This window comes from Lepidothrix coronata, unplaced genomic scaffold, assembly GCF_001604755.1.
Source record: "Lepidothrix coronata isolate B3197 unplaced genomic scaffold, Lepidothrix_coronata-1.0 Scaffold62, whole genome shotgun sequence".
NCBI classification, from domain to species: domain Eukaryota; kingdom Metazoa; phylum Chordata; class Aves; order Passeriformes; family Pipridae; genus Lepidothrix; species Lepidothrix coronata.
Window position 1 is genome coordinate 363512 of NW_016690242.1, and position 27240 is coordinate 390751.

Sequence of the window (27240 nt, forward strand, 5' to 3'; positions counted from 1 at the left end):
AGTGATGCATAGAAAAACTTTTGTTTTCCATCTCAGGGAAATCCCTTATCCGTTGGTAGAAGGAAAATCACTTTTTTTTTCATGTGCCTAGAAGCAAACTTTGTTTTTTGTGATGAAAACATAGACTGAATGTGTTTTGCCTGCTGATGACACTTAGAAAGCAAAGATAGATGTTTATAAGTACTTTTACTAGTAGGAATACCCCTGTCTTTGTGTCTGTTTGTACTGTATATAATGAAAGATTAACACTTACATGCTCTTTGGTGCATACAGGACATGAGCTACATAGAAGACTGCAGTATGTCAAAGGTTCTGCAAGACTGGGGAGCTTAGATAGCTCAAGTTAGAGTAACTGCATGGCCACAGTGAAGTCCTACATTTCCAGGGCAACTGCTTATGAAGTTTTAGCAGAATTCCTGTATTAATTGAAGACTTTTTCCTTATAAGTCTCCAAAGTGTAAGTGAAGGCCTGTTCTATCAACATATGGAAATAAAAAGAAAGCTTAGACAAATTTACTTCCTCAAGTTTTCATTTCATCTATTACAGTCATTTGTGATTTTACACTCGAAGGGGAGGCAAGACAAGGTTTATTTTGAAAGCACCATATTTACTTTTTGTCCTCTATATGTACCTTTTAGACAAGCACGAGGTAAGGCTTTATACATCCACAGCCCAATTTTCAGAACCAATGAGCACCACAGATTTCTGTGACAACATCTGGAGCTATATGTCTTACCATCTCTGAAAAATCAGGCCTTCAGACATTATTGCTTCATTTCCCCAGGCAAATCGTCTCAGAGTACCTCACAAAATGAATGAGAAGCGCAGACTGCTGCAGTTCAATTTGTACTAACATTTATGTCTTGAATGTCAGGATGGCTTTTTAAATGTTTCCTTATAAAACTAAGTCCACTGTCAACAGTATTCCTCACTCTGATTAGAGGAAGTATTTTACAGCTTAATAAAATCCTAAACCAAGCAGAGAGCTGCCAAAGTTTCAGAAGAAAATATGTGAAACAAGCTCAGCTCTTCTCTGAGCTACAGAAAAGGCATGGTGTGGTTAAGTGTGTGTATTGGGTTAGTGAGGCAAGGTTTTGGTAGCCAAGGTGTAACAGAGGTGGCTTCTGTAAGAAGCTGCCAGAAGCTTTCCCCATGTCCAACAAAACTGGTAGCAGCTGGCTGCAAGACGGACCCGCCGCTGGCCAAGGCCAAGCCCATTGGGGACGGTGGTAGCACCTCTGGGATAATGCATGTAAGAAGGGGCAAAAAAAGTTGCTGCACAACAGCAACTGCAGCCACATGAGAGAGGATTTGGGAATATGTGAGAAAAACAACTGCTGACACCAAGGTCACTGAAGAAGGAGAGGGAGGATGTGCTCCAGGTGCTGGAGCTGAGATTTCCCTGCAGCCCCTGGTGATCCAGGCTATCCCCCTGCAGGCCATGGAGGTCCACAGTGGAGCAGAGATCCACCTACAGCCTGTGATGGACTCTGCACCAGAGCAGGTGGATGCCTGATGGAGGATGTGACCGTTCCTGACTCCCCAGGTTGAATCTGTTTTGACTGTGATGGTAACTGGTGATTGATCTCTCCCTGTCCTTATCTTGACCCAGGAGCCTTTCATTGTCTTTTCTTTTCACTGTCCATTTGAGGAGGGGGAGTGCTAGAGTGGCTTTGGTGGGCCCCTGGCATCCAGCCATGGTCAACCCACTGCAGCATGTAGGTGAGAACTGTTCTGCCTTTTACCTTCATGTGCAAACCAGCATTTCCTGATAGCAATGCATGTTTTCCTCTCTGAGCACCTCTAGGCAAGAAAGGGTAGATGGAGCTTCCTTCGATAAAGCTTTGTGAGGCATTAGTAGAGCACTCTACTAGTTTTCACAGTTTCTGTTTCTCCTCATAATTTGATCCTTTTGATATGCCATGGTGTTTTTGTTTTTGTGTGGTGGTTTTTTTTTATTGGTTGATTGTCTGTTTGTTTTGAGAAAATAGTAAAAATAAACAATGATTCTTTATGAATCATTGTTCCTGTAAAGTCTTCCTAGTCCAGATTGGTTTTTTTTTTCAGGAGATAAAACTGTCTCCTCAAATGGTGTAAAATGCTTCAGGAGATGTTAGGCTCTCCAGCTGTCCTAAGGTTGGGACTCCCTGAAGAAAGATGAGAAGTTCTGATTTCTGCATCCTGCTCAAGTCAATGCCATTTGTGCAGTGATACATATATAAGCCCTCTACTTTCTTTTCAGGGGCAAAGAAAAGTAGCAGATGTCCCAAAATCCATTTAAAATACCATTTTCTGATACAGATTAGGGTTTATGAGTTTGCTTACAAGTTTACTTACTTGTGCTTGCTTTGACAGTGACTTTACTGCACAGAAAAGCTCTTCTAAGGTAACATTTATATTTCCCTGTCTGGTGGCTTAGATTTACTTTAAACAATATATGAAATAATAGCTTTGGCATGATTAGTCTAAGTATGGTTTTCATCCCAAGTGTGTCAAAGCCTTTGGTACAGATGTCATGATGTAATCATACCCCTATCCTGGAATGGTTCACTGGAATATTGTATTGTGTGTGTTAGAGTCAGTCTGCTATTGTGTGGCTGTTGTCCAGAAAACAATTTTTTCCATTAAATGATCAATATAATAATTGTTTCCATTCTCTCCCTTTCTTTCAAGTGAGCACTTTCTGTCCTGGTACCCTTTGCTGTTGAAAGTCTTCCACTTCTCCAAGTTTCCTCTTTTTCTGTGTGCTCCTTTTCACAGCTGCTTTTGAGAATGCTTCTAGTGCTGGTATCAACACCACGCTGCCAGTGCTTCTGATACTGCTTCTGCACTGCACTAAAAATTTTTCACAGAGCTTCAGGGCATTCAAGACATTACACCTAAGAGGTCTGCAAAGAATCAGGGACAGTTTGGTGCTGTACATGTAATGATTGCGAAGTTAACAGTCACTTTGTTCTGTTAAGTGTCTCTGTTCATTTATTCCTGTGTGATATAGTCACTATATGTCAAGGAGTGTAACAAAGCTCTTGTGATTTGCAACATTCAGTTTATAATATACTTATTGTCAGGCTTGAATACAGAAATATATGAGTATGTTTTTGTATGTATTGTCATATATATTGTCAATATGTATTGTCATATATATATATATATAGACATAGACTATGTAGTTTGGTAAGGGTAGTGAGGGAAGAGCTCTAGAGCAATAGAGAAGAAAATGCAGCTGTTGTTTATGTGACTGAGCATAATGCACTTGAAGTTATGAGGCTGTGTGACTCTGCTTGTGGCAGATTATGTGTAATGAATATAATGCAAATGATGTACGAAGGAAAAACTGTAGAACAGCACAATGGTACAACTCCTGTACAACAGCAAGAAACCTCTGTACTTAAAACTGAATAAAACAGACAGAAAGAATTATAAGGTGGTAAATCAGTGCCTGTGCAAGGGCAAAATTAGCAGAATTAGGGAAAGAGGAAGGAAGTTTACACCCTTTGTGAGCTTCTCTGTCAAGGGGAATACCAGATTATGATTTCTCTTGTCAAGAAGGAGTAAGGTTCAGTCTGAAATTATCAAAAATATCATCACGTCAATTTAGGAGAATTAAAGAAACTTGGTAAAGATAGTACTAATCAATTTATGATGCTGGAAAAAATGGATAACGTTTCTGGCTAGGGTCTTTGGAGGAGGTTTGTCTGGAATGTCTTCTTTTCACAAACCTAAGGCATACTGTAGATTTAGCCAGTGGGGCAACTAGGAAAACCAAAACATCCATCATCTGGCCAGTCAAGTGAACTCACCAGAGACCTACTTCTTAGCTGAGTTCTCCAACAAATGGGAAGTGCTCCTTTCTTGTAACATGTGATTGCATAGGTGAATATGTATATTGAGTCCTTCAAAAGTCTCCGTGACTTTAGATACTCATAAAAGAACATTTATTTGTTCATGCAGAGTCTAACATGGCAGGTTAAAAAAGGAGGAGGCAGATATTTTTCCAGGTGCAGTCTGTGTTCTGCACTGTTATCCGTAATGGATTGTGGACTCTGGTTAGATTGCCCTCATTTAGAGTATCTATGGTAATACTGAATTATAAAGAAGAAAAAGCTGTGCAGATTTATCCTACCTTTTGAAAGTATGATTTTGAATTATAATTGCTTGTATTGTGTGAGATAATGCCCATATGAGGTAAAAATATTAACTCTGGGGATAGAGAAATAAAATTGAGATACCCACCTGTCAAGTGTCATGAGGCATAACAATTATTGATAGTGCACAATGCCTTCAGGATGAACAGCTGCACAGAAAGACTCAGACCCTATATCTGGATGTACCAATGATATTCCTCTGTCCAGGAATTTTTTTCCTTTTCTTTTTCAAGTTACTGTTTATGGAATTGCAGTGAGTATTTAAAAAAAAACAGGATAGGGGAGGCGGAAAAATGGTCAAGATTCAAAAAAGCAATTTAGAAAGATTGGAAAAGATGTAGGAGGATTTTAGGAAAAGCAGCACACAACTGGGATTGAGACTTGTCAAGATATCAAGCAGAGCTTCTACCACAATACTAGTAATAAAGGACTAAATGAGGACAATGTGGGCATGATGCTGGATGGGGTGGGAGAATTAATAACAGCGGACAGAGATATGGCTGAGTTGCTCAGTGCTATCTTTGCCTCAGTCTTCACTGACTTACTGCTAATCAAATGTAACTAATCTGACTTGGAGGACTGAAAGTTCAGAATGCAGCTGGTGTGAAAGGGTTTTATATTGTGAAGAAGCTCTTGCTTTCAAAAGAGGTCACCCTTAGATAGTAGCTCACACTTTCCTCTTTCATAGAAGTATTTTGGTGGATTTTTGTTAAAAGTTTCTGGCAGATCATGGGAATATCTTAATGCTTCAGAGCCTGCACACCTTTCAAAGATGTACTTAAAGAAAAAAGCTTTGATTGTTGAAATCTACCGTGATGGACTAAGCAGAGTATTAACATACAAAATACAAACATACAAAATTTGAGTGTTTATTCTGATGCTAGCACAATGAAAGGGTTACAGCAACGGAGACAGCTGGGAGTTAATTCACTGTTGTGCTGTGTGTGTTTGAATTGTCCAACTATCTTGCAAAATACACTTCTTCCTGAAAGCGGTCTTTGTGCCAATTACACTGTTCTACCTTGTGCTCAGCCTGTTGTCCTACTCTGTAGTCATGTATTCTGCAGTAGACATATATTTCTGTTCTTCGTGAAGTATGATAAACAATGCACTTGATGTTTCAGTAAGTATTGATGTTTCAGTAAGTATTGAAGAGGTACATCTTCCAGACACTGGTGGCATGCGGAATGTCTTCCAGATGCCCCACTGAATCCAGTCTAAGGACAAACAATGTGGATTTGTCACAGGCATAGGTGTGGAGTTAACTCAGTTTAGAGACTTGTGACTGATTCAGCCCTAGGTTCCCAATCACAATGATTGCTGTTGCAAATTCACAGAAGAATAGACTCATGAAACCTACTGTGTAAATCAAATACAAATTATTCAGCTTCAACACATGACAGATATATAGAGGGTTAAAATCTAATTCATACAAGTACTGTGCTCTCAGAAAAGGTTGGATTGAAAAGAGATCGCTTACAGGAAGAAAAGTGTTTTCAAGTATAAGCGAAATACTGAGAATTGGCATTAAAGTCAAAGTGTAAGGAAAAACAGGAAGAACGTTAGGAATACATAGGAAAGTAGAAAGAAGAAAGAATGTAGAAGAAGAAAAGACATTTTGGAAGACACAGAGCTGCTGTGGGAAGTGAAGACATTCACCTCGTACACATGTGCATGATTTTCTCTCATTTGAAAGGCTTGCTGAGCTTGGTGTTAAAAGCAAGAACAGCAGCAAAGGAAAGTTTTAACTGTTCATACGGATAAGGGTTTGAGGCTCAATAGCTCAGAAAGTCCTCTGAAAGATGAATGCAGATCTTTTACAAGATATAGGCCAAAATCTGGTTTAGAACTTGAAATCCTGAAATGTCTGCTGTTAGACCCAAACAAACATGGCAAAGCATAAGAAAAAATACGGTACCTTTTTAATTTACTTTTTTTTTTTTAAATTAAAAAGAAGCCTACTCTTGTGATGGTTTTGCAGTTTACATAGGAGTCATTAATAACTTATGCACCTTCCAGCCTAACTTCTTTGTCTGACACCTATTCAGCTGTAACTATGACAAATTGCTTGCATACAAAGGCTTTTCAGTCCCTGGAAGTATAGACTGAAGTAGAAACCATTCATTTTTCAAGAATTTTAAACTGACTACTTGGTCATTGCTGATGTATTTTGTAAGGAAGGCTTTTTGCATGAAAAAGTCTAATCCTGCCTGTTCCTTTTGTGCTTTTATAGTGCATTTTAGCACCTACATTTCTGACCTGAAGCTAAAAAAAAAAAATCCTCCAAAATATCTTTTCTGAATGCGTCTCATTCTTTTCTTATGGTATTATTTGGCAGAGAAGCTATCTCCAAGGTCTAAACAGTATTCTGAATCCATTTTGTCTTTAGGGTCAATCTAAACTATTACAACAGATGAAATGGTAAAAATAGAGCACTATCAGCACTGATGTAATAATTTGTACCATTCCTTTTCCCGCTGACAAAGAATTGTATACACGGCCACCCAGTTTTTCAGGTCTTGAAAAGGTCTGGAGCCTGTTTTCAGCTTTAAAATAATTTTTCCCTGGAAATGAATTTTGACTACTTCATGATATTGTTGGTCAAGAAATCCTTAAATTTAGGATTAGAGGCTGCAAACCTGAAATATCTCTGAAAGAGCAAGCACAGGATCATTTCAAAACTTATTGACCATGAATGATACCTTAAGAAATAAACAAAGATATCCTTTCTCCTTTCTTTGATACAATTTAGAAAGGTCTCCAGAAAACCTTTCTATTGCTCTGCAATTCAGACAGTATAAAAAATTTTTTTTCTAATGACAAAGTTTGTATTTCATTTAAGTTCACTTTTTCTCAACTTTTTACAGTTACTTTCCACTTCATAGGTTTTACCATGTTGCAATTAGTATTAGAATTAAAAAGTAAGATTATGCCAAATATTTTTCCTGTGTTAAGTGTTGTGTCAACCCCTTTGAAAAGGGATTATATAGTGAACTTTGCACTAACTGTAAGATTTGCATAGCAAATTACTCTGTGTGGCATAATTTTCCTTATTTATGTATTGATTTCAAAGCCTATGAAGTCAAATTCACTTAAAAACAGTGTCGATGTTTTGTAGTACTCTGTTGACTAGCACTGCACAATGTGTTTAGGAAGTTTGGTTCATAAGAGGCTAGAAATAAAATACTGCAGTAATCTGAAAACTTAAGTTTAACTGCTGAATGACAGAGATTGAATTAAATTTTGTTTGATGAAGTGTTAAAAAGCAATGCCCAAAAGTGTCTTCATATTATTGATCCGCACCATGTTCTGATGAAATGGATATCACTTTCTGATTTTGTGTTTTGGTCGTTCCCCCTCCCCTCCCTGAGTTCTTGTTGACTGGATGAGATGTCACAACCCAGTTTTGATAGTTAGAAGTAAAATAGTCCGTTTAAAATTTTAAATGCTAAATTATATATTCAAGACGACGCTGGTTGTGGTCGTCTGGTTGTCTTTGTTGATTTTTTTTTTCTAAAATTTTCTGAATTTTTGTGAAGAACACATACAGACTTTTTTATTTAAATATAAGGTATGATTTCTCTGGTCTGTTGATATTTCCGCCCAGCCTTCATAACCAAGTCCTGTACTTTCTATGTCATCCTGAGCACATATTGGATGGTGCCGGAGTCAGAGAGATGTGCCAGCTGAAGATGAAAAAGCTGTGCTTGACTTACTGTCCCTTGGAAAGGTGTTAAACCAGAGGAGAGGACTATGGGACTATTTGCCTTAAGTCACCTCAACAACTATCCAGACTTCATCAGAGAAAAAGCTACTGAAATAGTACTCTCTCTGTCCTGCTGAGATCTAAAAATTTGTGAGGAAAAACATGTGGTCAAGGTTTCAAAAGCCTGAGAGAGTTCTGATAAATCTTGTTCATTAGTTCACTGCAAAAGGGAGACACTGACCAAAGGAATCAGAATGGTCTTTGAACCAGAGAGAGTTTTAAATCAGATCAGCTTGGGATAAGTGAAATCTTAAATTTGTAACTTTCTCTGTGTCCTTCCCTCTGGAAGGGGGAGAAAAAAAAATCAAAACTCCAGCCTCAGAAATATTTCTAAATTGTTGGCAAAGTAGATGCTTTAGTCTTTAGACACATGGCTGGGGCTCATCCCCATTGGGCTCGCCATGAGCTGGGAACCACATCATTACCAGCCCCTAACAACTCTGCTGCCTTTCTGCTTGGCAGGACCACAGCCTAAGTGTAATAAGATGAAAGAATGGCTTGCTCTTCAGTGCTTTCCATCACTTTTCACACAGATCTCTAAATAGTACATAGGTACTTTAGATAGGGATCTTTAATATAAAAAGTAATGAAACCCAGTTTCTAGCGAGAACACTGAGGCTGAAAAGGAAATGAACTCAAGTGTTTAGAATTAAGTACTTTGTCTGCGAGTTGGGTATTTTTCTTAGCACAAAGAAGAAATGGAAGACCTGTTTAAACTTTTAGAGTGTACAGCTTAAACAGACACTTCAATAAGTTTAAGTAAACTTCACTTTAAAAATTATGAATAAATGTAAATACAGTGAAAGCTATGGTTCATGTGAAAACTACTTGAAGTCTGCTGCATACATACAACTAACTTCTTATCAAAATATTGAATCTGTGTCATGTTTACGATTTTACTTGTCTGATACCACTGTAATGTATTGAAATTATAATGATAAGAAAATTCAGCAATGAATCAAAAAATAGTGAGAATTCGTTTATATAGAAAAAGGCCTATGTTTATACAAACATCGCATGTATGTATTTAAATACTGTGATTGTATCACATATGACAAAGGTTGTATGAATTTCAGGAAGTCTGAGGGACAGTTGTGGTAGTGTGATAGAGAAACTAGTGTAACTTGATTTACTGCTTTTACATTTTTTGGCTCTAGGGATACCTGCTCTGTCTGTGTAATTCTCAGCATGGCTTTTAGTGACAAAATAAGTAATAAAACGAATGTGCCACTCAGGTCAGTGTTGTTCCATATGTTTTGCAGAAGAGCACTTCAAGGCAGATTCACCTTTACGTTTTGACTTTCTTATACCTTTGAACGTCACATCTCTGGTGGCATGTTAGTTCCATTTGTAGCTTCTAAACTGCTTTCCACAGCATCTGCATGTGTGGTGCAGCATGCATAAGGATCCCGTTACCAATTCTGTAGGTAGTATGATTTCTGTTACAGCAGTACCTATGCGCCCTCATCATGGGTTTTGTCTGTACTGGATATTGTACAGACACTGCCCTGACAGAGCCACTAGTTTGATTCCATTGCTAATGTTTGTGGAAGAGTGTGTATAGAAGGAAGGAATTGGATGAAAGATAAGAATATCTTACTTTTCCTGACAGATTGAGGAAATAACAGATGAATGGATTTTTGGGTACATCCTTTATTGTTTTTCCCTTAAGAGGCAAGAGTAAAAGTACATGTGCTTTGTCCTTTTGTGCCTGTTCCACGTAGGAACTTCATGTATAAATTTTTCTAGTAATTTAAGTGAGTAAATGGAAGCTTATGTTTTTGACTTAGCTCTGTCAGCAAGGCTGTATTTGCTATTATGTAAATTCACCATCAGTTCACTAAGTGATTTTCCTGGTTTTATAACTTGAGCTTATCTTATACTTTTATCAAAGCACTTAGGAAAGAATTGATACAATAGGCCTGATGTTAAAGGGTCAAATGAAGGAGCTAAAAAATAAGCTTCTGACAAATGAGGAATTATTTAGTGTATTTTGTTGCATAACAAATATGCCAAGAGCTTTAATTTTTGGTGTTGCCAGAATATGCAAAATCTTAAATCCTTACTAGTGAGTCAAAATCATCCCACTAACCAAAATCTTTGACATCGAACAAAAAACCTCCAAGTTCAAGGTACATCAGAAATGGTCAATTTTTTTCTAAGCATCTTAAAATGCTGAAATAGATTCTAAATAAACTGTTTTGCTTAGGACAGTTTTGTCAAAATTAAGTGCTTTCAGTGCAATCTCAAATGGTTATTACTCCAGGTTATTTTAGGGATGGTATTTGCTGTATCAAATATTTTTTGTTTACTATGAAATATCTGTCTATTCAATTGGTTTATTAAAAATCAATGGCTGTGACAGATCCTGTTACTCATAGCTATGCTGAGTTATATTTAAAATTTATATGTGTTTATTTATAGTATTTATTATATTTTAAAATATTCATTTAAAATTTATTTATTCCACTTGCCCAACGCTTTCTGTCAAGAAATTTTTTTTTTGACAATTTTTAAACATACAGAAAAAAACCATCTTTGGAAATTAGTGCTATGACATGATAAAAAATCCCCCCAATTCTCTAATTATATTATTATATGTGATAAACATAGCTATTTTAATAGTTCTGATAAACATTTAAGCTTTATGTCTAACACTATCTACTGGCTGGGTGCGTTTTCAACTTTTTGCATCATCCTTTTGTTAGGGAACATGTTCATATTTTGTGTATTGTAGCAATTGTGGTACATATTTTGCCAAAACTAGGGGAACTGAATTTCCTCTACAGTGAAATTATCAGGTAATTTTATATTGGGATATTGACTCGATTATAACTATCATTTATGAGAAGTATCATATATTGTCTGTTTATGCTGAAAGAAGTGTCTTCCAGGATATTTTCCTTCATATGATCAGGAATTAATGTGGTTTTGGTTTGCTTTTGGTTTTTTTCCCCACATCTACTCTTATCCAATAGGTTCATTTTTCCAATAGGTTCACTTTTCTTAGAAATAGTGTCAGCATAAAAACTGTTCTCTTGTAAACATGACTCAACAAACAGCAACAGTCATATGTTGGTTGTTATTCCTCAGAAGCAGGTAACAGGAGTCATCATGTGTAGTTTGTTCTCTTGCTGATAGCAGTACGTCATACACTTGAAACTTGCATTAATGAAAGGTCTTTAAAATATGGAAAAAGCATAATACTAAAGGTTTTTCTTCTTCGAGCTTATTATTAAGCCACCAAGGCTATTTGTGCTTCAGTTCAGATTTCAGCACAAACATAAATGTAGTTTTCTCTTCAAAGCTGCTGAAATCGCACCTTCATAGTTTTTTAACTCTTTTTAACTCTTCTTCACATGAAAAAATTAAAAGCTGTTGTTCAAATTCTGGATGACGCTTTTCCTGCTCCTTCCTCCCTCTTTGTTAGACATTGATCCTGGTTTACTTTGTCTCATTACATTCTGAAGTTCACATTGACATGGTAAGCAAGGCCAACAACCACTTGAAGTGTTTGAAAGCACTAAACTGGTTTAGATTTGTTTTCAGTTCAGGTGCGATAAAACCTTTCTGTACCTTCTGCACAATTAGCCCTCATCCTTGGGTGTTGTGCTCATTAGCATTGCTGATATTGAAAACAAATGGATTTATGCATTCAGATCTGGGATTATCCTTTATTTGTGTTATACCTTCTCATGTACTGTCATCTCAATAAATTACAATGCTATCTTGCAGTATAGTATTTCTCTCTTTCATGGGAAAAGTTTGTCATACATTGATGGCAAGTTTCCACAATGCTTTTTGTTCCTGCCAGGTTTGCCCTAGTATTTTTATTATGCTTGCAGTAGCTGCCCTGAGGTCTGTATCAGTAATTTTAACATTTCCATTTTGTTGCCTTTGCCTTTCAGCAGTTCACTTACTTCTTTTAGGAACTAACAAATCTACCTTGTTTTCAGCTGTGCAGACTAGGCTGGCTCATTCCTTTCGTTATCTGTGTTTGCATATTTACTGTTCTCATCAACATTAATATTTTCATTCCCCTTATTGTACTTTCAAATTTTCCTCTGATAGTCCTTCTTCTACTGTCATATTTTTACTTACTCATTTTCCTCTTCCTGTAAACTACAGCCATGCAGAGACCTTCATCTGCTTTTAGACTTTCATATGTTTCCTTTTTCCCGTCACACTGAATAACAAGCTAATGCAAATAAGGCAAATCTTTCTGAATTGCCCCTGTACTCCTTAATTTAAAACTCATTTCATCAACCCCGCTATCATTCATTTCAGCTTGATTCACACTTCTCTATGAATTCAATGCTACACAGAGAAGACACATGTTTGATCAGTAGTCATTCTAATGTTTTCCTATCTATTACTATCATTTTTGAACAGCTCTAATTCTTGATCTTCATTATTTTGCTGTGTTTCTTCATTCCTTTGAGAAAAAACACAAGAATTTCAATGAAAATTTCCCAAGATTCCCAATCAGACACATCTGTAATCCCTTTCACATGAGTTTCATGTTGTCAGCTTTGCTGATATGATGGATGGTCAGTAGGTTCTGCCTGACTCTCATGAGGGTGTTTTTCAGACTTCCATCCTCCTCTCATGACCTTCTTTTTGTCAGAAAACACATCCTTCTTTCTTTCATATGTTTTATAAAGACAGAATCACTTATTCATAAGAGCAACGATATCCAACTTAGGCAGACCAGAAAACTGATTCTTTAACCTTATTTTTTAACCAACCTTCTCATCTTTTCATAATATTCTTCTTAATTTCCTGTAACTCAGGGGCTCATTCTTGTTTCTCCACACACACCTTGACCTTTCTATTTCCAAGGCTGGGATTTGGGCAGGAATATGTTAAAATGTTGTCTGTATGGTAAAACCTAGAAATTAAATGGTTTTAGTTCGTCTTCAGGCAAAGAAAAGGGAGGCATTTTTATGAACTGTGTTAATTCTATAGACCCAATATGCTCCTGAACCCTGTGCCATGTTTGTGCCATGATTTTCGTTAGGAGTCACAGAAACCTTTTGTAGGAAATGGGTTGTTTTCCAAAGAAAAAACTGAAGAGTTTAAAAAGATGTAAAATCCTCATCTTTGTCAGCTTTTTGAAAAGCTTCATATGCTTCTGCAACTGCAGTAGCAGATGGTTGATTAAGATTTATTTGGAGTTAAAGAAATATTTTTTCCATTTCACAGACCTTTTTATTTTTTATTTTGTTTTGATTTTAAAATTTATTTTATTTTATTTATTTTTCTTATTACTTTTATTTCTTCCATACTCAATAGCTCAACAAACAATAAAGATAACTTCTTCTGTAGCTAATAATCTAGTATGGCAAATTGCAGAGAGCCAAGACCTTTCCTTTGGCATTTACCAAACATACAAATCATACTGTTTACTAGGAGGCTTATGTATATGTTAGAATATTGGTAAAAACACACCCATAGGATAACTGAAATACTTTTAAACTCAATGCAAACCCAAATTTGTTTCCTTTATCAACCAAAAAAAAGTTAAACCAAAATATTTCTTGGGTGAGGCAGACAGTGCAACAATGCAGAGATTAGTATTTATACTCCAGCATTGATGCTGGTGAAATTCTCTCTCTGATGCTTTTTGATACAGATGATCTTTAAATGTACTATTGCATAAAAATTGGTCAGTTGCTGGTGTTTTCCAGTTTTGACAGAAAGGAGTCACTACTTTTGATTTTTTTTTCCATTCTTTTAACTTGTTACATGTATTTGCATAAAACTTGTAGCTACAGTAAATATTTAACCTAACTTAACAATTTCAAGACCCAGAAGGTGCAGTGTAGCATGTGCAGTATATGACATGGCTCGTTATGTTAATGGCTAAAGAGTTTTCATACTTCATATTTCAAGAAAAATCTAGCAATTGATGACCCTTTTGAGGGGCTGAGTTCGAGGTGTAAGTATAGTTATAAGTGTGATCAAGAGATTGTAGAGGAAGATTTCAAAGCAGCTGGCCAAGTTAAGTGAAATAAACTGCAGGAACAGTGCACCCTGATTCCCAATTGTCAGAAAAACTTTATTCCTTTAAGGTACAGAGAATTTCTGCCATTTCATGCTTGAAATATTGCTTTGGGCTTGTTCTTCAGAAGTGTAATCTTTTTTTCATTTTTATCTGGTTGACTAGTCAGAAAGCACAAAAATCCAATTTTCAATGGATGAAAGTAATTCTGTACAAGTGGAAAGTTGCACCTGCTTTATTAGAGGAGTAAGGACTAAGTTTTTTCATTTGTATCATTGGAAAGAGCCAGTCACATAGGGAGTGTTTCTTGTCATTGTTTAGGGTCCTGTTCTTACTCAAGCTCCATCTGTAGTCCATGGAGAGGGATGTCATTTGGGATGGAGGGATGACTGCCTCTGTCAATGGGACTGTTTCCTTCAATAATGCTTAAGTTTCTGAGTAGCCACTCTGGGGTGATGATTCTCAGACCTGGTTCTTAACTTAGTGACTGCCCCTAAACACCCATATCTGCTCTGGGGTGTGATAGCACTGTGTTTTATGCTGTATGCTTCAAAATTACTTTTGGGGTCAAGATACTACTGCAAATATGTCAGGATCCTGAACTCAGGCTGAATTGAACTTAAGAATAGCAAGGAGAAGGAGCTAAAGAACATCATTATATGTACATACAGGGTAGGTTTTTTTACCTGAACATCAAGCAAGCACACAGTAGAGACTCAATTGCATTGTCATTTACTTACATTTTTTTACCCACTCCACATTATCAGCAAATCAACAAACCTAAGGCCTGGAAAAATATTTGTTTGTACCCCGTAAGAAGTGACACCATCTGCTTAGAGAGGATACCAGATCACAAAGTTGGGACATTCTGTAACATGGTGGTGAGAAAACTGCTGGAATATATATGTGCAGTTACTTGTCCACCTGCAATAGTCATTAAGAGGGTGGTCAGGCAGAACTAAAAGGGGAAATCAAACCCTGCAAATGCTGAAGACAACTGCATGAGGTTCAATAGGGTGAAGTGCTGGGTCCTGCACTTGGGTTACAACAATCCCATGCAGTGCTACAGTCTGGAGGAAGAGAGGCTTGAGAGCTGCTTAGCAGAAAAGGACTTGAGGGTGCTGGTTTGCAGCCAGCTGAACATGAGCCATCAGTGTGCCCAGGTACTCAAAAAGGCCAGTGGCATCTTGGCCTGTGTCAAGAACAGCGTGGCCAGCAGGACTATTGAAGTGATTTCCCTCTGGTGAGGCCACACCTTGAGTGCTGTGTTCAGTTTTTGGCCTGTGATTTCAAAAAGGACATTGAGGGGCTGGACCAGGTCCAAGGAAGGGCAACTAAGCTGGTGAAAGGTCTAGAAAACATGTCCTATGAGGAGAGGCTGAGCGACCTGGGGTTGTTTAGTCTGGAGAAAAGAGGAGGCTCAGGGGAGAGCTTATCACTCTTTACAACTACCTAAAAAAAGGTTGTAGTGAGATGGGGGTTGGTCTCTTCTGCCATGTCTCAAAGGGAAAGAATGAGATGAGATGGCTTTAAGTTTGTGCCAGGTTCGGAATAGATAATAGAAAAACATTTTTCAATAAAAGAGTGGTTAGGCATTGGAATGAGTTGCCTAGGGAATTTTGTGGAGTCATGTCTCTGCAAGTGTTCAAGAGGCATCTGGATATGGCACTTGGGGATATGGTTTAGGGGTGATTATGGTGGTGATAGGTTGACTGTTAAACTTGATGATTCTGTGATTCTCTGTAGTTTGTCTGAATAATGAGTAATGCCAATATGATAGCCACCTAGAGAAACAGGAATGATGTGAGTACCTGGGAGGCAGCAAAAATGTGGTTAAATTCTTTGCATTTATTAAGGTAAGATAGTCTTGGTACTGCATGTAAAATGTGCCAAAGGGAATGCGACTTGATATAATGGGATATAATTTAGTAAAGAGATAGTTTAGATCAATAACTAGAGAACTACCTGACTTCGAGATCTATACAATTGTGGAAGAGCTTTCTTAAAAAAATTTAAAAGCTCCGTCCTTTAAGACATTTAAAATTATAGTAACAAACACTGGGGGAAAAGCCTATTTTGAAAGGAAATGTCATTTCTCTCACTTTCTTCCTGAAGCATCCTCAAGTATTGCTGTAATACCTGCGTGTTTCAAGATGGACTAATGGGACTTCTGTCTGCAATTCATATGATTTTCTGATATGTTCAAGTTTTTGAGTAACCTGAGTACTTTTGCAATATGACCTAGATAATGGTTTTTCTCTGCCGGGATAAACACTTCCTAAGTGAACCTGATTTTGGAACTACAATAGTATATTTTTATAACTATCAGTGCATTTTCTGGATAAAATTTATAGTTCACGTGTTGTTTAATTTTTTTTGCTAGACATATTTTTGCAAGCATTTCAGTTTGACACTTACAAGCACTGTGAAAAGCAGTAGAAACAGTCACTTTCTTTCTTCTTTTTCCTTTTTCTTTCCTTTTTTCCTTTTCATATGTAGTAGCTTAGTACATGTAAATTAGTAGTGTGTAAATGTCAGCATGAGCTACTTTATGATAGGAAGAACTGAAATATTCAGAGTTACAGCGGTGTTAGGTTAATGATTCGTCTCGATGACCTTTAGGGTTTTTTCCAGCCTAGATGATTCTGTGATTCTGTGGAGAAGTATGAAGAGGAATAACTTCTGTTTATTTCCACTAGGTTTGAGAAAATTAATGTTTGTATCCAGAGTCTGGTATTACTGTGTTTTCATGCAACTGTGACAACTTGCTTTGCTTTTGAGTTAATTCTCATCTCCAGAAAACGTGAAGGAAACCAGAAGCAGACATAAGGAGAACTTGATGGTAGAGGAACAGTGATAGAGATGTAAGGCAATGGCAGCATGAAATGAGGGGCTTGGGATACCAAATTTTCTGGGGAAATTCCCTCTTGTATTAATGATACTTGCACACAATCCAAACTTCTGCTTAATCAAGGGATGTGTTTTATATAAAGGAAAATATGTTAGTGTTATGACTTCTGCAAACACTGGAAACTTCTGCAGTACCAAATTTAAATTGAGAATGGGCCATTCCATCTTTGAAAATAAGGGCTGCATCCACCCCAGGAATATCTCCACCACTCTGAGCTTCAGCAGTCAGTGGGGCCACCTGCTTCCGTCTCAGCCCTTGGGTCTTACGCCCCAGCAACCTGCTCACTCTAACTGTATGCTGGCAGCCATCCTCTAGTTGTTCAGCAGCTTTTCCCTCCAGCTACTCTCACTCCTTGACCAGGTGTTTATCACAGTAAATTGTTCCTCTGTCTCTCTTCCTTCTGTTCAGTCCCTATTCACCCCCTTCAGCCTGTGGAAAGGGTTTTTCAAAAACACGGAGTGCCACTTCTTCCTTCTTTCTTAAATCCTGCCCAGATGATCTAATGCAAGAATCCTTTATGTGGTAGTGAATCAAAATACTTTTTTCAAATATTCTTAAGAAGATTAGATTCAGTTTGGTAACTTTTATTAAATCTCTGAAGAAAAGGTGGAGTGAGCTCACCAGTTCATGTACTGATTATAAAACATTTACTTTAGAATAATACAGGTTTACAAAATTCAGTTTATGCATTTTGCTTCCTGTCTTTGTTAAACAATCTGGATTTTGTACTGCTTGGGCTTTTTTATTGTTGTTGTTTCTTTGCACATACTTCATCTAGATTACTACTACCTAAAGAGTGAAAGGAGAACCTATCTGCAATTTCTGAGTCTTAACCTTGAGTCCTAATACTGTTCTGCCTGGTCTGTGCAGCATTATTTCAAATATTGCAATAATCTCGCTGTGATTAGGTAATCAAAGAAACAGAGTATACTTGACATACTATGTTATTACTTTATGCAGTAATACTACCATATCTTCTGATTCACTACTTCTGCTTGTAGAATCCAATTCTCCATTGCTTTTTTTTTAATTTTATTTTATATTCTCATCTAAATGTCCTAACATTTTCTTCTAGCTATGTGTATGTGTATCTTTCTGGCCTTAAGATATATAATTTCCTATTGTGTGTCTTTTGTGTTTCTTTTCTTTGGCTCAGATTTTGTGTTCTGTCCTCCTCCCTTAAGCTTTCTGATGTGGGTGCCTTGTAGCTTGCTATGGATTCGAATGTATTTCTGTTTCAGTAATATAGTATTTTTTATTTTGATGCTAATAAAGTCTGCTGCATATATTATCTTTACAATGGTTAATTTGCTGACCTCCCTGGTCTAAAGATTTAATTCTATCCTAGAATAGGATGTTTACAGAAAATCAGATTTCCTAATTGGCATTTTGTTTAACTTTGACACTATTAAGACAGAGTGTAGTTTATATACTATTAATAAGGTGTGTTCGGTTTTCAGCTGATAATAAATTGAAGAAAGGAGTCTAAACTTTATGACTCTTAATTAGACCTCTGCAAATACTGATACTATAATTAGATATGAACAAATTTCTAACTTATGGTGATGCAAGTCAGACCCTGGGTTTGCATATTTGCTTTATAAGCTTTTATAAAAGCTGTGTCTAGGAATACTTTGTTAACTCACAATTTTATATTTGTTTAAAATCCATGGATCTACTAACCCAAGGAGAAGACCTTTTGTTCTTTTATTTTTCTGTCTGTGAAATGTGAAGCATGTCATAAGGCAAAGTCCCATTGGAAGGATCTACGGATAACTAGCAATGAACAAAGCTCTGATCAGTTATTCCAGTTAAGATCTTACCTCCACTCTGCTGTCCAGTAGACAGCTTTTGTATTACACCTCTAAAAAAGAAGTCTGACATGGAAAGTGCAGCTGAACATTTTTCAGCTTTCCTGTTTCTGCGGTTCTTTCAAGGAATGGAAAAAGCTGAGGAGTGGAAATTGTCATAAACCCCAGTTTTTTAATATCTTTTACAGAGAAAAACCTTTTCATCTTCATGGTGGGAGGTGTTGAATGTATTTTATACTATGTATTTTTATTATTTTTCAATAATACAATGCAAATGATTTTTTAAAAAATAAAACTATCAGTACACTGTAATGTTTCAGTGGTTTAATTTATTTATGAAATTTAGGCCTATCCAAATTTAATTATAAAGGGCTTTTTTTTGTTTCTGGAGGGCTTTTTTTTTTCCTCTTGGTTTGTTTTTCTAAAAAGAAGTTTTAGTTTATCGCCACTGTAACTGAGCATCACTTCTGTTGGTTGTAAAACTTTTCACACCATTGCGAAGGTTGGAGAGGCTTTTTGATTTTAAAAGTTTCAGAGTCTTTTGTGATAGCAAAAATGTTTACTAAACTTTACTGCGGCTTTCAGAGGTATGGAAAATAATTTGTATTAACTTTTCAGCTGAATTAATTTTCAGCTTTCTTAGCTTAAGGTACATGATTACTGCACACAGTTTTCTCTGCTATTTTTGGTGAATGGTTAATTCAGTCTCTAATAAATTATCAAAGCAGTTAAGGACACTGTCATTCACGTAGATAATTAGAGGATAGCTGAGCCAATACTGGCATAGGTTTTTAAGAAGGAAGCCAGAACAAGCAAACCATGATAATAGAGGAAAGGAGTATAATAGAGGCAATATGTTTTCACTTTAATAGAACATTTGATGGTGTCTTTCTCAAAAGCCTATTTGAAAAGAGCTCATTTCAGGTTGCTGCCTGCTTTTAAACATAGGTGTGTGGAAATACATTACTGGTTGTTAATGAATTGAAGGGAAGTGTCCAGATGAGTGCCATAGGGCCTTGGGTTGGTTTATTTTTACCTGCTCTTTGCATGATTCTTTGAAAAGCGGAGATGATGAACTCAAGACTGCTGAGGTCAGGAGACATATTGCAGTGTAGCGTAGTGCTTACTGTGTTAGCAAGTGTCTCTCCTACCCCATTCTGGAGCTGGACAAGGGATGCTGGGTCCTCCTGCTTGACACACAGTTGCTGTCTAACTGATGAGCCAGGAGAAGAAAAGAAAGGAAACCAGAGCCTTTCAAGTTATGGCAGAGCAGTGCTGTGTATGGAGGTGAGTGACAGGCTGAAAGCATGAAGCTTAGGGCAGGCTTTGGAGTAAAGGCAAGTCAGAGGCAACCTGAGCATTGGATGTGGAGTCCAGGGAGCTCTGTCTGCAGGGAGCAGACTGTTGCTGGCAATGGTGGAAGGAGGATGCTGGAGATCCCTTTCAGAGCCTATGGTTAGGCTCTGCTAGTGAGGCAATGGAGAAAGATGCTCTCTTGAGTGCAGTCTGTAAATGGGCCTGAGCTTAATGGAACAATAAACAGGCTATGTCAGAAGCTTTATACATGGCAGATTAGCCTGTGAAAAAAAAGCAGTGTAATATTACCTGGCTCTCTGTGCTTATAAGTAGTAAGTAGAGGGCATATGTAATCAACCTAGCCCTCAGGGTATGGTTTGCAGTCTGTTGCCTGCTGGTGAGTGTCCAGCATGTAGGAATTGTTTCTTCCATATAATCAGAGAGAGCAATGCAAAAAACATTGCGCTTAGAGGCAGATCTATAGCTTAATTGGCCTCTAAATAGGGAAATGAGGAATCAGAAGAAGAAACTAGGTATTAAAAGTAATGCTAGTTGGATATGAATATCTGGTAACTAGTACTGTAGAATCATAAAATAGAACATAGAATCATAGAATATGCTGACCCCTCAGGATCATAGAGTACAATTCCTGGCCCTGTGCAGGACACTCCAAGAATTACACCAGGTGCCTGAGAGCATTGTCCAAACGCTTCTTGAACTTAGACAGGCTCGGTGCTGTGACCACTTCCCTGGGGAACCTCTTCCGGTGCCCAACCACCCTCTGGGTGAAAAACCTTTTCCTGATATCTAAACTAAACCTCCCCTGACCCAGCTCCATGATTTTTCCTTGAGTCCTGTCACAAGAAGAAGAGATCAGTTCCTACCACTCTGCTTCCTCCTTGTGAAGATACTGAAGACTTCAGTGAGGTCTCCCCTCAGTCTCCTCTTCTCTGGGCTGAACAAACCAAGTAACCTCAGCTACTTCTCATAAGGCTTCCCCTCCAGACTCTTCACCATCCTCATGGCCCCTTCTCTGGATGCTCTTTAGTAGCTTAATGTCTTTTTTTATATTGTGGTGCCCAAAACTGCACACAATATTCAAGGTGAGGCCACACCAGTGCAGAGCAGAGAGGGACAATCCCCTCCCTTGATGGCTGGTGAAGCTCTGTCTCATGCCCCCAGGACACGGTTGGCCCTCCTGGCTGCCTCCTGGCTGCCTGACTCATGTTCAACTTGCCATTGATCAGGACCTCCAGGTCCCTTTCCACAGCACTGCTTTCCAGTCTCTCATTCAGAGTTACTTCAATAGTCACATCCTATTTTCCCCACTTGCCTTTATCTCACATTTAAGTCTGAGTCAATCGATGTTGATTACCAGCAGAGAGATCAAAGTAGGTGAAACATACTTCAAATCCTATTCAATATCTATATAAAGTATCCCAGGCCTTTCCCACAAAACTTTGGGCCAACTTTAGCACCTGTGAGGAGTAAATGATAAATTTAGAGGTTTAAAGCAGAGGTGCCATATGCAGCTGAATAAACAGCCAAGTATCTTTTCGGTGTGTTATGATCTAGCCTGCAGCTGACAAGTGTCAGAAGTCAGAGAGAAGCCATTTCAGAGAGGATTTTTATAGTCATATGAAAATAAAACAGATATCTGTTACTTATTCTTCTTCTCTGACTACCAGCAAAATCAAATGGGATTAAAATCCCTGGAATATGTATTGATACACATGACAGCTGGAACCTCTGTTATGGACATGAACACTCATATAGGTGTTAGTCTTTTTCTTTTGTCCATCAAAAAGGAACAAGACTGGAAACATCAAACTTCAGACAGCTGGAGAACAAAAATATGCAGAGGGAAGCCAGGATTTCCAGAGAGCTATCTTTTCCTAAGTGAATTCAAGTTGAAAATTTTGTAAGGTTGAAAGTAATAGAAGATTCTTTTTAAAAATTTCGTTTCTCTTACAGTCTATGACTTTGTAATTCTTGGCTATTTTTTCAAAGAGCCAGCAGCTGTGTTTTGTGTACAAAGACTGTAATTGCACTGATTTGCTGATAAAGCTTCAGGTGGTTTTTTTTAGCAAAGCTGGACCTGTGATTACCTTTGGAAAACTGAGCTTAACTATATTGTCCATATTTTACTACAGATAGAAAATGCAGTATGTGGCCTAGCAAAAATTGAAATGATGACAACTATTCTATGGAAGTGACATAGAAAAATTGTGCTGTTGGGTTTTTTTAACTTATGTGAAAGCACAGAAAAATATAATCACAAACAACTCAAATTTAATTAACTGTATATAACATAAACTTTTTATTTGTGACATTCATCAAGTATTGCTGAAACAGATTAGTAGAAATATACAGTCCAGAAAAATCTTTAAGTGAGAAATGAAGGGACAAAAACAGGATTCAGAAAGCGCTACAGGTTCATTGCAAGACATCATTGATGTAGATATCAACTAATTGAGCTCTTGGTTTGCCTTTTTAGTTGGTAGAACGGAAGAGCACCTTTAAGGGCCTGAATCCACATGATTTGTTTAATTCCTACATTAATGCGTTTCATCTTAGATAACGTGATTTTATTTACTAGGCCTTCAATGACTTCAATGAATCCCTTGGGGTGACAGAGTAAAACAGGTGTCTGGATTGTAGAAAACTATTCCTGGTTTGGTGGATTCCACCCCAGTCTTTTCAGTCTTCTTTTTTAAAAATTGCTATAGTGCTTTTATAATTTATCTTATTACCTGTCACAGTTCTGTAAGGCTAGTCTGCAAGGAACCTGCTTTTTCACTGACCCTCTGCACTTAGGTGTTATTTATAGAATTTGTTCAAAGCCAACATAAAGTGCTACTTGAACACAGTTTTACTATCAGTAAATTTGAGCAAGATTTGTCTGGGGATCTCTGAAAGTTGGCTTAGAGAGCTGTATGTGACCTTTTTGTCTAGTATCTCTATTCAGAAGGTACACATGTGAAAGTTAATTACTGCCACATATTTGTAGGGTAATTTTTGCCCCTAGGCAGATGATCTGTTCTTTTGAGTTCAGATCTTGTGGATACCTCAGGACTTGTGACACAAGACTTAGCCAAACAATCTTGTTTTTGTTTTTTTGTTTTTTGTTTTTGTTTTTTTTTTTGCATTATTTTTGAGTTGTCTATACTTTGTTTTTTTTTCCCACAACTGTTTTTCTTACTCTCAGAAGAGGAAGTTAGCTGTCTGAAAACCTCAGAAAAACCTTTTGAGAATTAGCTTAGTGAAATGAAAGGGAGCAAAGACACACTATTCTATTATTTTGTAATAAGAATATACATTACTGAACATTACTATACATAGTCTAGTAATTTCTAATCTTGTTTTAATTTTTTTTTATAGGTCAGTTGTTTCATATATGGCAATTCCCATGCAACATAAAAAGACTTTGCATAGTTATTTTTGAATGTTTTCCCTGGAAGGTTGTATTGCGTTTGAATTAACAATTATCATTTGCATGTGTTTTCCCATTTTTCAGAGAAACAGTTTGCTTTAAAAAATGTGCAACTTCGTGAAACTTTAGACAGTAATTTTCCTTCACTTTTAGAGTCAGAATACATTTTAAAAAAATGATGTTTAATATAAATTGCAGGCTAGGATGGAGGTAAACAGATTTCAGTCAACCTGATTTATCTCATATCTGTAACTAAAAAGTTGCTGTTAAAGTCTGAGGAGACACAGGCATGTAAAAGTGGAATACAAAGGGAGAGGCTCATGCATCATTCAATGAAATAATCTGATTTTGAGTCCTAGTGTTTGTGGATAGGAGTTTAGGTTCCTGATCGTATATTTCCTGGAAATTACAGCAGTACCAAACTTGAATACATTAACAACTACCTCATATGGTTCCCCGTTCTCATGGTCCGTGATGAAGCCTGAAAGTTTCCACTGGAGCTATTCACTTGGTAATACTTTCATACTGACACTTCCCACTTCCCCCCAACATGTCTCAATGTACCTGGCCTGCTGCACAGGTACATAGAGACTTCTACAGGGGCAGTTCCCACTGCTGTGAATAAGGACAATATGAATAACGTCCTTTGTGTGGTGTTTTTTCTGTTTTATGCTACACTGCTGGGGTTAATATTAAAAGCTAGACACTTGTTTGCAGCTGTGATTGCACATTAGCATTATAAATATCCTAACCATTTTCTGCACTAAATTTGGAGAAGCGTTAGAGTTTCATTTAGTGTGTTGCAATTTTAGGCAAAAGGCTTAAGTGTTGTCATTTTAGTAGACTTATGTTTTGGGATTTGCACAGATATACGTGTAAAATTGGTTAAATCTGCTTTTAGAATGCTTATTAGTTTCTCCATTTAAAAAGTGTATTATATACATCTTTTGAGTCCTTGAACATCAGGTTTCTGCCAAAGGGCAGATTTCACGATTAAGTTATAATGTGCTGAAATAAGAGATTGTAATGGAAATGCATATGCATTCCTATCAACTGTAGCTAGAGGATGCACATTCAATTAATTATTAATAAACCACGTTAAAAAAAATAAGGTCACTGACCAAACAACACCTAATTTATCTGAGCCCTGTTGCATATTGCTAGCTGAGCTGGTCACTTGTTAAACTGGCCATATTATTCCCTGAGTGGTGAAATGTACAGATCCCCTTGGCTTAGTGGATCAAAAATACCGTCTGGAAGTGTTAGCTTGTGGAAAGCACACTCTTGAGCAATATGGATAGGGGAAATTAACCCTAATTATCTAAAATATGTTTGAAAGTAAATTATGAAATTTGAACGTCTAACATTTATTTAGAATCTTTTTATTCAAAGATTAGTCAAACATAGGTTTGAAAATAGCCACTACTTTAGGTAGTAATTGCTACAAATTGGATTCAATATCTTACAATATTTGTATCTAAAATAATTTATCTAAAATCCCAAACTGTCTTTTATATGTAAATGCCTTTCCTCTGTTTCTGTCCTCCTTCCGGCCTCCTTCCTATTCCTGTCTCACCCCCATTCCTCCATCTCCAGCATCACAGGTGATGATACAGTTGTAAAACTCTAAACTGTATTTCTTCTGGCTATGGAATGTGGAAATGCACACTCTGCAAAAGACATGACCCGGGAGTAACACTTCTGCTTGCTGTCTTTCCCCTCAAGTAGTGTCCACATTGAAGTCCCAGAACTAATTCTATGGAGGAAGGGGCTGGTTCTACAGATGTGACATTGACCTTCTTGCCCTACAGAGGATAGACCACTCTAAACTAATATCTGTTATACCTGCTAGTGCTGCAGGTATATCTGTTATACCTAAGTGCATGCAGAGGGTTTTCCTAATGTCTGTGCTGCCACAAGAGTCCTTCCAGTAAGGATGTGTATAATTGAGTCATATATCATGATGAAATGATGCAGGACCAATATTTGTTCTTGGGGAAGATGCAGTGTTTTTTTCCTTGAAATAGTGCATCTGGTTTCACCTACAGGGTGGGGTAGGTGGGTGATGGGTAAAAAATCAGCTGTGTACCACAATCTGTGTTACATGCTTTCCCAATATCACATACCAATATTCAGTGTTTCTCCTAGAGCTCCAACTGTGAAATCGGATTACTTTCTGAGAAACCAAACTTGCCTAGAAAAGAAATAACCCTTGCTATTGTGGAAAAAGATTTGAAGTAAGAATTATAAGCTTTTTCTTGAGAAGATAAAGGATAATATTGATTTTTATCTTTAAATCTTATGATTTTTAGGCCTATATTTCGGGAGCTGAGGGGACTTGATAATATCGTTGAGCACAGGGGACTGGCAATGTTGCAGTCCCTTGAATTTTGAGGATCTCTTGAGTTCTGCAGAGAGATAATATTGTATTACTTCTGCAGAAGCTGTATGGGTTTTTAAGCTGTGTCATAATCTGTGTCGATGTTTGAGGTTTAGTGATATATGTTGTTGTGTTGTTGTGCAAGATTTATTGGTAGCTATTCTGTGAAGCCCACTTTACCCTTTCTAATATATAGTACAAAATACAGTTATTTCAAGTGTCACCAATGAGCCTGTTATTCAGTTGGTCTGGGAATAATTGGCATTATATATTATTTGGGATTTTTATTTATCACCTACCAATAATACAGCATAAATGAGTATCAGTACTTCCTAAAATAGATGATTTTTCAAGAAAATTAGACTTTTGCCATTCGTGGTTTTAATAGTGAGGTTTTTTTCACTAAGATTATTGTTCTGTTGGCTAACTAGAAATAAGAAAGAAAGTTCAGTATTCGTCCTTTCGACTACTTGCAATTCTTTATACTGTTTTCTAGCTGTATTGGTAAGAGAAAAATTACTTTTTAATAAAGAGGTAATCTACTGAAATAAATGGTCTAACTAGTTTTAACAGTTCAGATGTCAACAAAAGAGCCTGCTTCGCTGTGTGCAATAGTTGGACACTGATTGTGAAATGTACCCTCATGTCTTTACACTCTGAGATAAAAATAGCTGTTCAAGTCAACTTACTTTTACCTTCGAAAGAGATGAAACTCTGAGCAGCAGCATGTTTTATGATGAAATTACCAGTACCACTGATAACGTTAGGTGTACAAATTAGGTGTAAATTATCTATATAATTGCTAATTTGTTAGCAGCGGTAGCAAATCTTACATTTACTTTGATTACCCAAAGAAGAAGCAGTAATTGAGAATAGGGTGGGAGGAATGAGGCAGTGGAGGTTTCCACTAGAATGAAATGTTTCAACTAAAAATAATAGAGTCTTTAACCAGCATTACACTAGCATTATACATCCGTCAGTCTCACCAAAAAGTCTACTGTGTGCCCTCTCAGCTTTTTCAGGCTGAATGTCGCATGTTTGTAGTGTAACTAAGTATGTATCCCTTTGCAACCTGTACACAGATAGTGGTGTTGTACTGCTTAGCTCTTGATATAGTGTTATATTTCAATATCCTGCTTTGTGTAGGCTGACTAAATAAGAATTCCAGGATGTCTTCTGATAACTTTAGACTTCTTATGTTATTTCTCCCGAGGTGGAAGGGAAATAAAATTTTCCTGAAAGATCTGTGGAATTTCATCTGGGGTATATAAGAGTGGTTCCCAAAGCCACCCTCTTTTTCTCCATCCTCTCTAGGTTTAAGCTGCCTGCCCATCCTAAAGTCAGTCTGTGCTGCTAGCTTACTATTAGTTGGCTGAAATTTTTACTGCACATCATTTTTCTTTCCTTACCCCCTTGACCGTCTACAGCTCTTGTGAGGGATTTGTACCAGGATCATGGTTAGGTCTTGGGAGAGGCAGAGAAACTGGTTCTCC

General features: G+C 37.2%; 1 protein-coding gene and 1 long non-coding RNA gene across 2 annotated transcripts in view; one reads left to right on the forward strand and one right to left on the reverse strand.

Annotated features, from left to right (window-relative positions):
• The window catches only part of ZNF804B (zinc finger protein 804B), a 235626-nt gene that overhangs the window by 28961 nt on the left and 179425 nt on the right, over nucleotides 1-27240 (forward strand). The window lies entirely within an intron of this gene.
• Nucleotides 1541-18667, reverse strand: LOC108498725. The gene is made up of 3 exons (XR_001875283.1): nucleotides 18657-18667; nucleotides 9513-9517; nucleotides 1541-1632 (listed from the first exon to the last, which is right to left on the reverse strand). It is a non-coding gene; the product is annotated as an uncharacterized LOC108498725 (long non-coding RNA).